This window comes from Muntiacus reevesi, chromosome 13, assembly GCF_963930625.1.
Source record: "Muntiacus reevesi chromosome 13, mMunRee1.1, whole genome shotgun sequence".
NCBI classification, from domain to species: Eukaryota; Metazoa; Chordata; class Mammalia; order Artiodactyla; family Cervidae; genus Muntiacus; species Muntiacus reevesi.
Genome location: NC_089261.1, coordinates 9,778,810 through 9,791,628, shown reverse-complemented (window position 1 = coordinate 9,791,628; position 12,819 = coordinate 9,778,810). Strand labels below are relative to the sequence as shown.

General features: G+C 38.8%; 1 non-coding gene across 1 annotated transcript; it reads left to right on the top strand.

The window, feature by feature from the left end:
* The first annotated feature begins 11,869 nt into the window (after positions 1-11,869).
* On the top strand, positions 11,870-11,942 carry TRNAG-CCC (transfer RNA glycine (anticodon CCC)). Its single transcript has one exon. It is a non-coding gene; the product is annotated as a tRNA-Gly (tRNA).
* The last annotated feature ends 877 nt before the right edge of the window (positions 11,943-12,819 follow it).

The window sequence follows — 12,819 nt, the reverse complement described above, 5'->3', positions numbered from 1 at the left end:
ATAGTAAAAGATCTTAACTAACCTCTGTCAGAAATTAACAGAAAACCATGGCAGAAAAATCAGTTGGACAGAGAAAACTAGACAGAACAATTAGCTAACATAAGTATAATACTGCACCCAACAATCATACAGTATATGCTTGCACACAGAGCATTTATAAAAATTGACCACAACCTAGGTCATAAAGCAAATCTCAGATTTCAATAGATTCAAATCGTGCAAAGCTTAATCTTGATTAAGCCTCACTGAATCTGATCAGGTCAACACTTCAACAAAATAGAACTTTTTGAGATGATGAAAATGTTCTGTAGCTTCACTGTTCAACACAACAGCTGTGAGCTATATGTGGCCTCTCAGCATCTGAAATATGATGAGATGGAGAAACTTAATTTTTGACTTAAATTAACTTAGATTTAAATAGCCACAGGTGGCTGGTGACTAGTGTTTAGGCTGCACAGGTCTGGAAACTAGTTTCCAGTTCAAAGGAAAACAAAGAATGAGAAACACTTTAATAAAAAAACCACTGCCATCAATAATCACCTAAATTCAAACTAGGAAACTCTATGGGACAAACTATCTAGTTTCTTCATCATTTGTTGAAGAACACTGCAGGAGAATCTACATATTAAAAGACGTGAAACAGAAAGATGCAAATCAAAATCATGATAAGCCATCACTTCATACCCACTAGGATGGCTACAATCAAAATGTTAGACAATAGCAAATGTTGGTGAGAAAACAGAAAAATTAGAATCTTTGGATATTGTTGATGGAATATAAAATGGTGCAGTCCCTTTGGAAAACAGCCTAGCAGTTCCTCAAAAGGTTAAATATAGACTTCCTATATGACCCAGCAGTTCTCCTCTTAGGTATATACCCAAGAGAAATTAAACATGCCCACACAAAAACTCATATAGATATGTTCACAGCAGCATTATTCATAATGGTCCCAAAGTGGAAGCAACTCAAATGTCCATCAACTGATGAATGAATAAACAAAATGTAGTACACCTATACAATGGGATTAATATTCCATTGGCAATTAAAAGGAATGAAGTGGGACTTGCCTGGTTGCCAGGTAGAGAATCTGCCTTCCAATGCAGGAGATGCATGCTTGATCCCTAGTCAGGGAATTAAGCCCATCTGGGTCGGGGAATCAAAAACTCACAAGCCATGGGGCTACAAAGTCCGCACACCTCAATGAAAGATCCTGCATGTCACAACTAAGACATGACACAGCCAAAAATAAATAAAGATTTTTAAAAACAATATCTTAAAAAAAGAAAGGAATGAAGTACAGATACATATATGGATCGACTTTGAAAACACTATGCTAAGTGGAAGAAGCCAGTCACAACAGATCACATACATGATTCCATTTATATGAAATGTCCAGAATAGGCAAATCTATAGCAATGGAAAGGTAATTAGTGGTTACCAAGGGCAGGGGGGTTGAGAGAAAATGGGATGTAACTGCTATAGGATAAAAGGTTTCTTTTTTTTTTTTTTTTTTAATATGTATTTTATTTCTTTATTTTTGGCTGCTCAGCATGTGGGATCTTAGTTCCTGGACTAGGATCAAACTCATGCCCTCTGTACTGAAAGTACAGAGTCTTAACCACTGAACTGCCAGGGAGGCCCTGTTAAGATCTCTTTAACGTGATGAAGGTGTTTTAAAATTTATTTTGGTGATGGTTGCACAACTCTGAATATACTAACAAACTTGAGTTGTGTACTTCAGAGGGTGAATTTCCTGAATGGTATGTGAATTAAATTTCAAAACTGTCACAAAATCAAGATCTAAATGTGAAAGGCAAAACTATAAAGTTTTAGAAACAAATGTAAAAGTTCTCTTCATGACCATGGGGTAGGGAAAAGTTTCTTCATAATTTATACAAAAGAATATCAATCATAAAGGGAAGTGAAGTGAAGTGTTAGCAGCTTAGTCGAGTCTGACTCTTGGCGACCACATGGACCAGGGCTCACCAAGATCTTCTGTCTATGGGATTCTCCAGGCAAGCATTCTCCAGGCAACCCACCCACTGGAGTGGGTTGCCATTTCCTTCTCCAGGAGATCTTCCTGACCCATGGATCAAATCTGGGTTTCCTGCATTTTAGACAGACTCTTTACCATCCAAGCCAGCAGGGAAATTCAACCATAAAGAGAATAACATGCAATCTCGACTGTATGAAAACTAGCTTTTGCTTATCAAAAGATATTTAGAAAGTGAAAAGAAAAGGTACAGAGTGAAAAAATAATACGTAAAGGGAATTTGGGGGTTCCCTAGTGGGCTCAGACGGTACAGAATCTGCCTGCAATGCAGGAGACCCGCATTTGACACCTGGGTAGGGAAGATCCCCTGGAGGAGGGCATGGCAACCCACTCCAGTATTCTTGCCTGGAGAATCCCATGGACAGAGGAGCCTTACAGGTCCACAGGGTTGCAAAGAGTCCAACATGACTGAGTGACTAACACACACATACACAAAGAGAATTTAGGGATGAATAAAAAAAAAAACCCAACTGACTCAATGACTAACAGGCATTTTGTTGAAGAGTAAAATGGCCAATAAAAATGTTTTAAATGCAAACTTTTACCCCAGTGGAATACAATTGCATGTTTAACACATTGGTAAAAGTTTTAAAACCTCATAGGATAGCAAAAATGTCAAGTGAGAGAAATTCTCAAACTCTGTGGACAGGAGTGTAAACTGGCATAGCTGCCTTAGAAAACAATCCAGGGAAGACCCAGAGGAATCGGGTGGAGAGGGAGGTGGGATGGGGGACCGGGATGGGGAACACGTGTAACTCTATGGCTGATTCATATCAATGTATGACAAAACCCACTGAAAAAAAAGAAAAAAAAAAAAAGAAAACAATCCAGCACAGCCTAGTAAAAGTTGAGGACACATGCCCTGTAACCAGGCATCTTCGCTCTTCTTGTTTATGTGCAATGAGGGACAAGCATGAGAAGCACGCAGCAGCAGTATCTGTAACAAGCTGTAACAGGCTTAGTTGCTCAGTCATGTCCACTTCTTTTCGAATCCTCTGACTGCAACCCACCAGGCTCCTCTGTTCATGGGGATTCTCCAGGCAAGAATACTGGAGTGGATTGCCATTTTCTTCTCCAGGGGATCTTCCCAACCCAGGGATCGAACCCAGGTCTCTCGAATTGCAGGTGGATTCTTTATCATCTGAGCCACCAGGGAAAGCCTCAGAACAGGGAAAAACTTCAAGTTCTAACAGTAATAAAATACATGGCTATCACTACCACATAATGCTATAATCACATCAGACAGTTATTCAGAGCTTTACAGAGCCCCGTGCACTGCCTTAAGTACTTTTCATATATAGATTCATTGGAAACCTTTCAACAACCTATAAGGTAATAGATATTTTACTCCCATTTTTCAGATGTGAAAACTGAGGTTCAGAGAGTTTAAATAACTTGCCACAAGGATAGTAGAGTTGACAGAGATTCAAATCTAAACCATCCATGCTCTTCTTCACACATTCCAGGAGGATACAAAACAAGACTTCAAGAAATGGAAATATATGTCAGATCCTGGATAAGGATATTCAAAGATGTTTAATTCAACTATTATGTTTTATACAGCTGTGAAAGTGAATGAAGGACAATTAGGTTCATCAACATGGCTTGATTTCAAATAAACAGCATTATTCAAAGAAAAGCAAAATACATAAGAATATACACACATATATATATATAGTTTCTTTCTATTTTAACCAAGGTCCCAAACAAGCAAAATTAAGCAATATGTTGCTTGAGGATACATTCACAAGTGATCCAACTACCAGGAAAACAAAAGATTGTATTTATCTAACACTGGGTAAAAACATAGTTATTATTCCTTAGATTATACATACATGTACTTCTTCACGTATGACATTTTGTAATAAAAATACTAAAAAAAAAAATAGGCCTACCTCTTATGCTATAACAATGCCAAATTCCTCAGTTAGTAAACAGAATATAACAAAAAAGGGATAGTAAAATGTGACCAAGTGGGATTTATTCCAGGAAGACATATTAGAAAATCTGTTAATAATAGACTTATAGTATCAGTTGATCAAGAATGAAAAACCACACATCTCATGGATTCTGAAATGACACTTGATAAAGTTCAACTTTCTTGATAATTACATTTATCAAAAACAACAGAAGCCAAAACAGATTTCAGAAGGATCAAAGATTGAAACATCAAAAAAGAAAATTATAAAATAAAATATTAGAAGAAAATACAGGTGAAGGGAGGAATGCCTTTTTAAGTATGATACAAAATTCAGAAACCACAGAAGAAAATACTGATCAATTCAACTACAAAGAAAAATTTTAGGCTAGGAAGAGCATCATAAGCAGAGTTGAAAGATAAAAACAATTTTGGGGGAAAAAATTGCAATTCACATCTTAGACAAATTACTCATTTCCTTAATATATAAAGAGTTTCCATAAATCAATAAGAAAAAGTTCAACACCCCTCAACATGCATCACATCAAAAGTGGGAAAGGGATATAAACAATTCACAGAAAAGAATATGAAAATTTGTCTTTTAAACATTAGAGAAAGATACTCAACTTCACTCCAAAGAGAAATGCTGTTAGAATATATTGAAATACCACTAAAATATCATTTCTCATTTTTGGCAATCTGATAGGTAGAGTTTGAGAACAGTCTTCATGAGAGTGTGGCAAAGAGTTACTTGCATCTATTACAGGTGAGAGCACATGTATACTGTAGAACATCTATGAAATGTAATTTGATAGTATAATTTAAAAATCAAGTACACATTCTTTTATGTAATAATTTCACTTATAGAGATTTATTCTATTATATATGATCTCACAAAGATAAAATTCAAATATTCATCAATAAGGAAACAGGTAATGCAACACAATGGAACTCTACAGAGGTACAGACTCTTCTCAACAGATTGCTACCATACAATATGAGGTCATAATATTTCTTTAACAGATTTTAATGTAAGGATATGAGGGAGCACCAAATAAATAGTAGTTTGTCCTCCAGAAGTAGTAGATGATAAAAATAACAATGGATGTAGTAATATTGGGTTGGCCAGAAAGGTCATTGGGGTTTTTCTGTAACATCTTGTGGAAAAACCCAAACAAATGTTTTGGCCAAACCAGTAATAGTGGAACTAAGTTTACAGCCAGTTAGGGACCCAGCTGGGATTCAACACACACCCGTCACTCCAAACTCACTCTTCTATGTCTACTCAATTGGGCCTCTTGCACAGCAAATACAAGCACTTCTCCATGTTTGTTTCAATGCTCCACCACGGTGCTTCATCTCTTTTGTATGTAACAGGTTAGAAGAGGTTTATCTGCATCTGAGTGAGAACCACAGATTTGTCCTGCATTTGGAACTTCTGATTCTGTGGGAATGAAATCGGAACCTTAAAGAGATTTGCTCATCCTGCTTCAACCACAAAATAAAACCACTAGCTACAATGGTCTCAAAGTCAGTTCTAGGGCTGTTTCAAAGATTCCTATGCAGTTAGACTTGATGGGTATAGAAGGGGACTCCCAGACTTCTCCAAACTTTTCCCTATCTTGGATAGCTTATACTTTGGCTAAAAACCCTATGCATCCCTTTGCTTTCGGCTCACTTGTTGTGTCTAAGGTTAATGGGCACAGGTTTAAGAAGTTTTGGTGAAAAGAGGTGAACTTGAAAGACCTGGCTTATGTGGACAACTGCAAAAAACAAAGGATTTCTACACTGAGAAGAAACAACTAACCACGCCCCTCCCTTACCTCGCCTTTCTAAGTGCTTTGTTGAAACCCTTCAAGGACTCTGGGGATTGGGAGGCACGAGCCACTGTCTTCTTGCCCCTGCAATAAACCTTTCTCTGCTCCAAACTCCAAGGTTTTTGGTTTGTTTGGCTTCACTGTGCATTACCTAGGTTTGGTAAAAATAACATGATGGATAGAAGTTTAACAAATCCAGAAGAAAAAGGATGATCTTTTGACTCAAACTAGAGCTCAAATTGTAAACCGTAAGGTTTTTGAGCAAGCTCCGGGAAATGGTGAAGGACAGGGAAACCTGCTGTGTTGCAGTCCATCGGGTCACAAAGAGTCAGACACGCCTGGGCAACTGAACAAGTGGACTGGATGCCGGGAAAGGCCCTTTCGATAAATCTCACTAGGTCCCTTCCCTCCATCAACTAAATAACAAGGCCACACCTGGAGATTCCCCAACAACTGCTTGGCGACTCGTAGCTTGTGGGTAAAAGCTCTTATTTTTTGCTGACAGGATTACAACGCCTTTGCTGGCTGAAGAGTAAACGCCTTTGGGTCTGTTTTCTCCTCCCAAACTTAAACCAGAAGCTGTCAGCTCCACACAAAAGACAATCATGGATGAATCTGGTCAGTCCACGTTTCAGCGGTGACTTTTGGCGTGTCCAAGTCCTGCCTTTTTCAAGAGGCACAACAACGCCTTTTGGCTTGTTCCCAGGTGTAGGATCTGAACAGTGATGTATAAGGTTGCTAGTTCTTCTCTCCAATTTGCATGAACACACAACTATGCCATCTCTGTACCACTTAAAATCATCTAGATGCTTCCACTTTGTGAAATCCACTGATTTCTTTGAAAAGTGTAATTTTTATTTGCACAGCAAATGATTTTTTTTTTAAGTCATGAAAATCCAGGGGGGGGGTCCCAGGTGGTGAAGTGGTAAAGAACCCACTTGCCAATGCAGGAGATGCAAGAGATGTGGGTTCAATCCCTGGCTCAGGAAGATCCCCCGGAGGAGGAAATGGCAACCCACTTCAGTATTCTTGCCTGAGAAATCCCATGGACAGAAGAGCCTGGAGGGCTACAGTCCATGGGGTCGCAAAAAGTAAAAACATGACTGAGTGACTGAGGGTACATGCACGCACTTTATTTATGTATTTTTCAGTGTGTGGGTTATAGCCCACAATTAAAAGCCTTTTGAAAACTTAATTGTGTTTCCTCTCAAGATAAAGAATGTAGGGCAGCAGTGCCTATGAGGAAGTTCACGTTTATTTTTCACTAATTCACTATAAAATAGGAGCTGAGGAAGCTGAGTCACTGAAAGCCTTGCTTCAGTAAAAATTAGGTAAACTTGTGGAGACAGCAGGTAAACCGAATAAACCAAAAGAGAAAGACTGGGAGGATGGAAGTTATGTTCACATGTCAGAAGGAAGATCAACATTCTGTTGCAGCTTTTAAAAGTATTGATTCTTGCATCTATTTCTTCTCTAACACAGAATCCTGTGGCTGCTTCTCATACCTAAAACTTAAAAACCAATGAGGATTTCAGGCAGAGTCTTGTAAGCAAGACCCACTTCTGTCAACATCTCTAATTCACAGATGAGAAATGCTTAGCTTTTTTTTTTTTTCCTTAGTACAATACTTCCATACAATTAATCTCATGGAAAAAAGTTGAGACTGTGGATGTTTTTGGCTACATCCATAAGGACCAAAGAGACTTTTTCCAGGGGACAAACACATTCACCCTCCACTCCACGAAGGTAGATGACCCAAGAGTTTGGAATGTTCCACCTTCCAGAAACATTTTAGCCATGAGCGTCAGACATTCACAGCTATTTTTGCCTTCAGCTCCCTAACATTCGTATTAGGAAAATCCCAGGGAGAGAGAGAGAAGACCCTGGCTGTGGCGGTTGTCTCACTGGCAACAAAGCAGTACTGAAACTCTGAAGCTGACATCTCCACACCAATTCAAGCAGCACAGAAACTCCTGTTAGTTCTGTCATAAACCGATTAGAGCTGGTGCACAGACCTAAGGATCTCAGTGCTTTGACACTGAATAGCCCCTCAGATCCCAACAGTTTCCATAGTAAAATCCCACTGGGAAATTCTCAGTAAGTTCACCACAAGACGCCATCTGAGATGCTCTTTAGTCTCATAGTCATCCCCACACACACCCAGGAAAAAATAAAATGATATTTAGTCCAGAGAAAGTGGCAACCAGCCATGCCTGGGGCCTCTTGCTTGTCTGTATGAAACACGCTCCGAGGGTCTGGTAAAGGCAGACCGTCCGGCTGCTGCTGGACCAGGACGAGGGCGTGGGGGTGGGAGAGCCTCTACCCTTTCCCAAATCAAAAGGGGGGAAAGTAAGTGAGAAAATCTCCAGAGTTCAAACATTCCTTTAAACCCCACAACTTTAAATACTAAATGTGTTTCATGGCTGCCATCTTGAAAAACATTAGCTTGCCAAAGGCAGCCTTTGATTCCCACTTGCGATGGAAACGCTGGCCGATAATCCATTGAAACAGGTCCCGCACAAAGGCCCTTTTGCAACAATCGTGGTGCTTGTGAAGGACAACATTTTTGTGCCCAAAATAAAACATTTTAATGCGCTACAATCCATTACACATATAGTCCTCCATTTCCTTTCAGTAATTATTCATTAGAAAACATTTAACGTCACTGTGGATTTCACACTGGGCAGTCTGGACACAAAGAACAAGAGATGGCCCATTTATAAGGGGCTGGGGTCTTCTTTTCTAATCTGAGAAACTCCGAGGAGGTGGGGCCCGCAGGACACAACAGGCCGGCTAAATTGTGCGGTTAACGGTCAAAGCCCCCCTGCCTACTTTGACACTCATTTAAAGATGACGGGGAACAAAAGAGATTTGTTCTGTGCAACCCTTTCTTGTTACGCAGTCTACATCGGGCTCCGTGCATGAAACCCGCCCGATATTTTATTCCACCTGCCAGCTCCCTGCCGCCTTCCTCGACTCTCTCCTCTGCTACTTGGCTTTCTCCCACTTTAACACAAAGAGACAGGTAAAGAATATCTGTAAAAGCGGCCCATTCAGCATGTCAGCTTTCATAATACAATTGCCTGTCAGGTCCCCGAGGAGCTACGAGGCGCTCAAACGTCTGGGTTCAGGCCAGAAATCCGGTCCGCACTTCTGTTGGTTTAGCCGGGCAGCTCCCGGTCACCTCCCACCTTCCCGTAGTGGAGGGCCATCTCCCGGGGCACAGACACCAGAAACTATCTTGAATAACAACAGTCTGAAACATTTGCTCCACCAGCGAGAGACCACATGCCCACTCCCAATGGGCTGCATGTATACTCCTTTCATGTCTATGTTAAAAAAAAATGTTCACCGAAAACTCAGATCCAGGGATCTCGAGTCATTGGAAAACTTGGGGAATATTTATCTTAAAGCCTTTTTTTTTTTTTAAAAGGTATGCGACAGAATAAAATAGTTTAACAGCAGAGGATTCTTCCCTAAGGTAGTGGGGAAAGATCCTATCTTGAGAGTCTAAGCAGATTAAGATGTATGGGCATATGTACAAATCTAAAAACCTCTAGCTCCGTTTCGACTTTGCAAACTGCATGAAGACTATATACCACCTAGTGATGCTTCCAGAATATACTGATGAGAAGCCAGCGAGGACAAATAGGCTTGGCTTTCCTAGAGTCTCAAAAATGATTCATGTCACTGTATGGCTCTTTTTATAGCTGTTTGCGTGTTATACCTGCTTTTTATCATTATCCTGACGGGTTAGAGGAAACTGCCTCTGGTCACAGAGTCAAACGGCAAGAATGTGCCAGAGAAAATCAGTGGGTACTTAAAGAGAAAGCAAGACTCACAACGAAACCAGTCACAGCAGCTTAGTCAGCGGTCAATGAAATTCTAGAAAACTAAACAGTTATGATGGTCTGTGTCAGAGAATAGCAAACTAGGGCTCATGGGTCGAATACAGACAGCTGCCTGCTTTTGACGCAACAGAAGAATAATTTTTTTTAAAAAAAGTCATGAGAAAATTGAATGAAATTCCAATGTCTGTGTCCATTAACATGTATTAGACTATAGCCATGATTATTGTGTATGTCTATCTGTGACTACTTTCCTGCTATGACAGACTTAAGTAGTTTCCAAGGAGGCTGAATGGTCCACAAAGCCTAAAATATTTATTATCTGACCCTTTATTTAAAAAAATCCACTGATCTCTACTCTATACCCTGTATCGCATACATGTCTCTAGTTCTTAAGATTCAGGCTTCCAAATCAATGGTATTTAAAAATTGTGGGCACCAAGAGGAAAAAAAAAAAGTGGAATTTCAGGTAAAACCCTTTCCAAACAAATGTCTGATGGTTTATGATGAATCCCTCAAACTCATGGCTGGGACACTTCTTAATTAAGATCTTTATATCTAGCATTATTAAATGTTGAAATATAGGGTCATTGAGAACTCTAGATGAGATGGTACCTTTCCAGACCCACTGCTGCTTCTTAGCTGCCCAAACACACACAGAAAATTAACTGTGCAAACAGCAGGTAGCAGTTTCTCCGGTAGAACTTAATGAGCATTTGCTCCATAAACAAACAACACTTCTAGCTCTCAAGAAAACCCTTTGAAGGTGCCATCTCCAAGCATGAAGGATGGTACTCAATGACAGCTAAAATTTAAATCGAACATACATCAAGAAAGAAAGCAAGGTCTGATAATTTGGTTCAAGGGGGAGTCTCATCTGTGGAAAGGATGGGGATGAAACTTGAGTGATAAGAGCATTATCATATTGTACGTTTTTATGCATCCGATTTGCTCAACGGCTGAAATGCGGGACTATCTTTTCATGTAAAGACAAGAAGACTGTCAGCTTTTGATTATTCAACCGCAGCCTCTTAATCACTACTGAATGTGTATAATTATGAATATCAATAAACAGAATAATGCTTCTAAATTACCTTGGGGATTAGATGGTCTCCTAGTAAGAATTAGAACAGTTCACAGAGTCTTAATTGCCTCTTGGGAGTTCCAGGTGGAGAAAGAAATGGCCATGTAACTGCATATATTATTTTCAGCATAAAGCAGAGGATTAAAAAAATCAAAGGCAAGGGCTAGATTTCTCTTACTACTTCCCAAAAATAAGTAAATAAATTACATCAATAAATACAGCAAAAAGATCTTTGGATGTCTACAGCATTTTTTCCCCTTCATACACATTCTTTTAAAAAAAAAAAAAAACAAGGTGTAACTGACATGTAGAATTATATTAGTTTCAGGTGTACCTCACAATGATTTTTTTATGCATTGCAAAATGGTCCCCATAAAGTCTAGCTAATAGCCATCAACTTACATAGTTACAAAAATTTTTTTCTTTGATGAGAACTTTTAAGATCTCTTTCAGCAACTTTCAAATATAACTACAATATTATCAACTACAGTTACCATACTGTATATGATAGCCCCATAACTTACTTATTTTATAACTGAAAGTTTGTATCTTTTGACCACTTTCAACCGTTTCTCCCAACCTCCAACTCTGGCAACCACCAGTCTCTTCTCTGTATCTATGAGCTTGGATTTCATTTGGTTTTGTTTTTAAGATTCAACATGGAAGCAGGGGATAAATTAGGAGTATGGGATTAACAGATTCACACTACTATATCTATATCTATCTATCTATATATATACAATAAACAAACAAGAATTTTACTGTATAGCATAGGGAACTGTATTCAATATCTTATAATAACCTATAATGAAAAGAATCTGAAATAAGTATACATATAAAACTGAATCACTTTACTGTATACTTGAAACAAACACAATATTGTAAATCAACTATAGTTCAAGAAAAAAAGATTCAACATGTAAGTAATACCAGACAGTGTCTGTCTTTCTTTGTCTGACTTGTTTCACTTGGCAAAATTCCCTCGAGGTCCATCAATGTTGTTACAAGTAGTAAGATTTCTTTCTTTTTTGTGGCTGGAATAATATTCCATTGTATACTTATACCACATTCTCTTTACCCACTAATCTACAGATGGATACTTGGGTTGCTTCCATGTCTTAGCCATTACAAATAATGCTGCAGGTGACTTCCCTGGTGGTCCAGTGGCTAAGACGCTGTGCTCCCAATGCAGGGGGCCTGGGTTCGATCCCTGGTCAGGGAACTAGATCCCATAGGCTGCAATGAAAAAGATCCTGGGTATTGCAATTGAAACCCGGCACAGCCAAATAAATATATAAAAATAAATTTTATCCATCCTCCCCCAAACTCCACATGCATATGTATGGCTGAGTTCCTTTGCTGCTCACCTGAAACTACCATGATACAAAATAAGAAGCTTAAAGTTTGAAATTTTATATTGAAAATTTTATATTGAAATTTTTATTGAAAATTTATATTGAAATTTTTATTGAAAATTTTATATTGAAATTTATATTGAAAATTTATATTGAAATTTATATTGAAAATTTATATTGAAATTTTTAAAAACTAATATGCTTTTTTTTAACATTACAAAAAAAAAAGTAATGCTACAATGATATGGCAGTACACATAGCAGTTTTGAATGGAGGATATATATCCTAAATACTCTTATCCTTTCCTCAAGTCCATGAAAGATCCTTGAAGTCCCATGACCCTGAGTTTATGGATGAATTTATAAAAGAAGCATTTTCTTCCCTTAAAGAGAATCTTGCTGGTATCCTCAGCTATCTTTCCCTGGAAAGAGAGAGAGTTCACGGTTTGGGAGCCTTGCAAACACTCAGCAGAAACTAGGCATTGACCATGGATTAATACTAAAACCTATTTGGAACAATAAAAGTGTGGCCCTGAAGTGTGGCCTGGGATTTTCCCAGGGTGCCCCCACCACCTCAGTCCACATTTCTTTGGGGTCAATGAAGAAATTAATAAACATCACAGAATAGACAGCTTTAAGCATAGCTTTTTAAACTATTTGGGGCTTCCCAGGCAGCATAGTGGTAAAGAATCCACCTGCCCATGCAGGAGACTCAAGAGACTCGGGTTTGATCCCTGAATGGGGA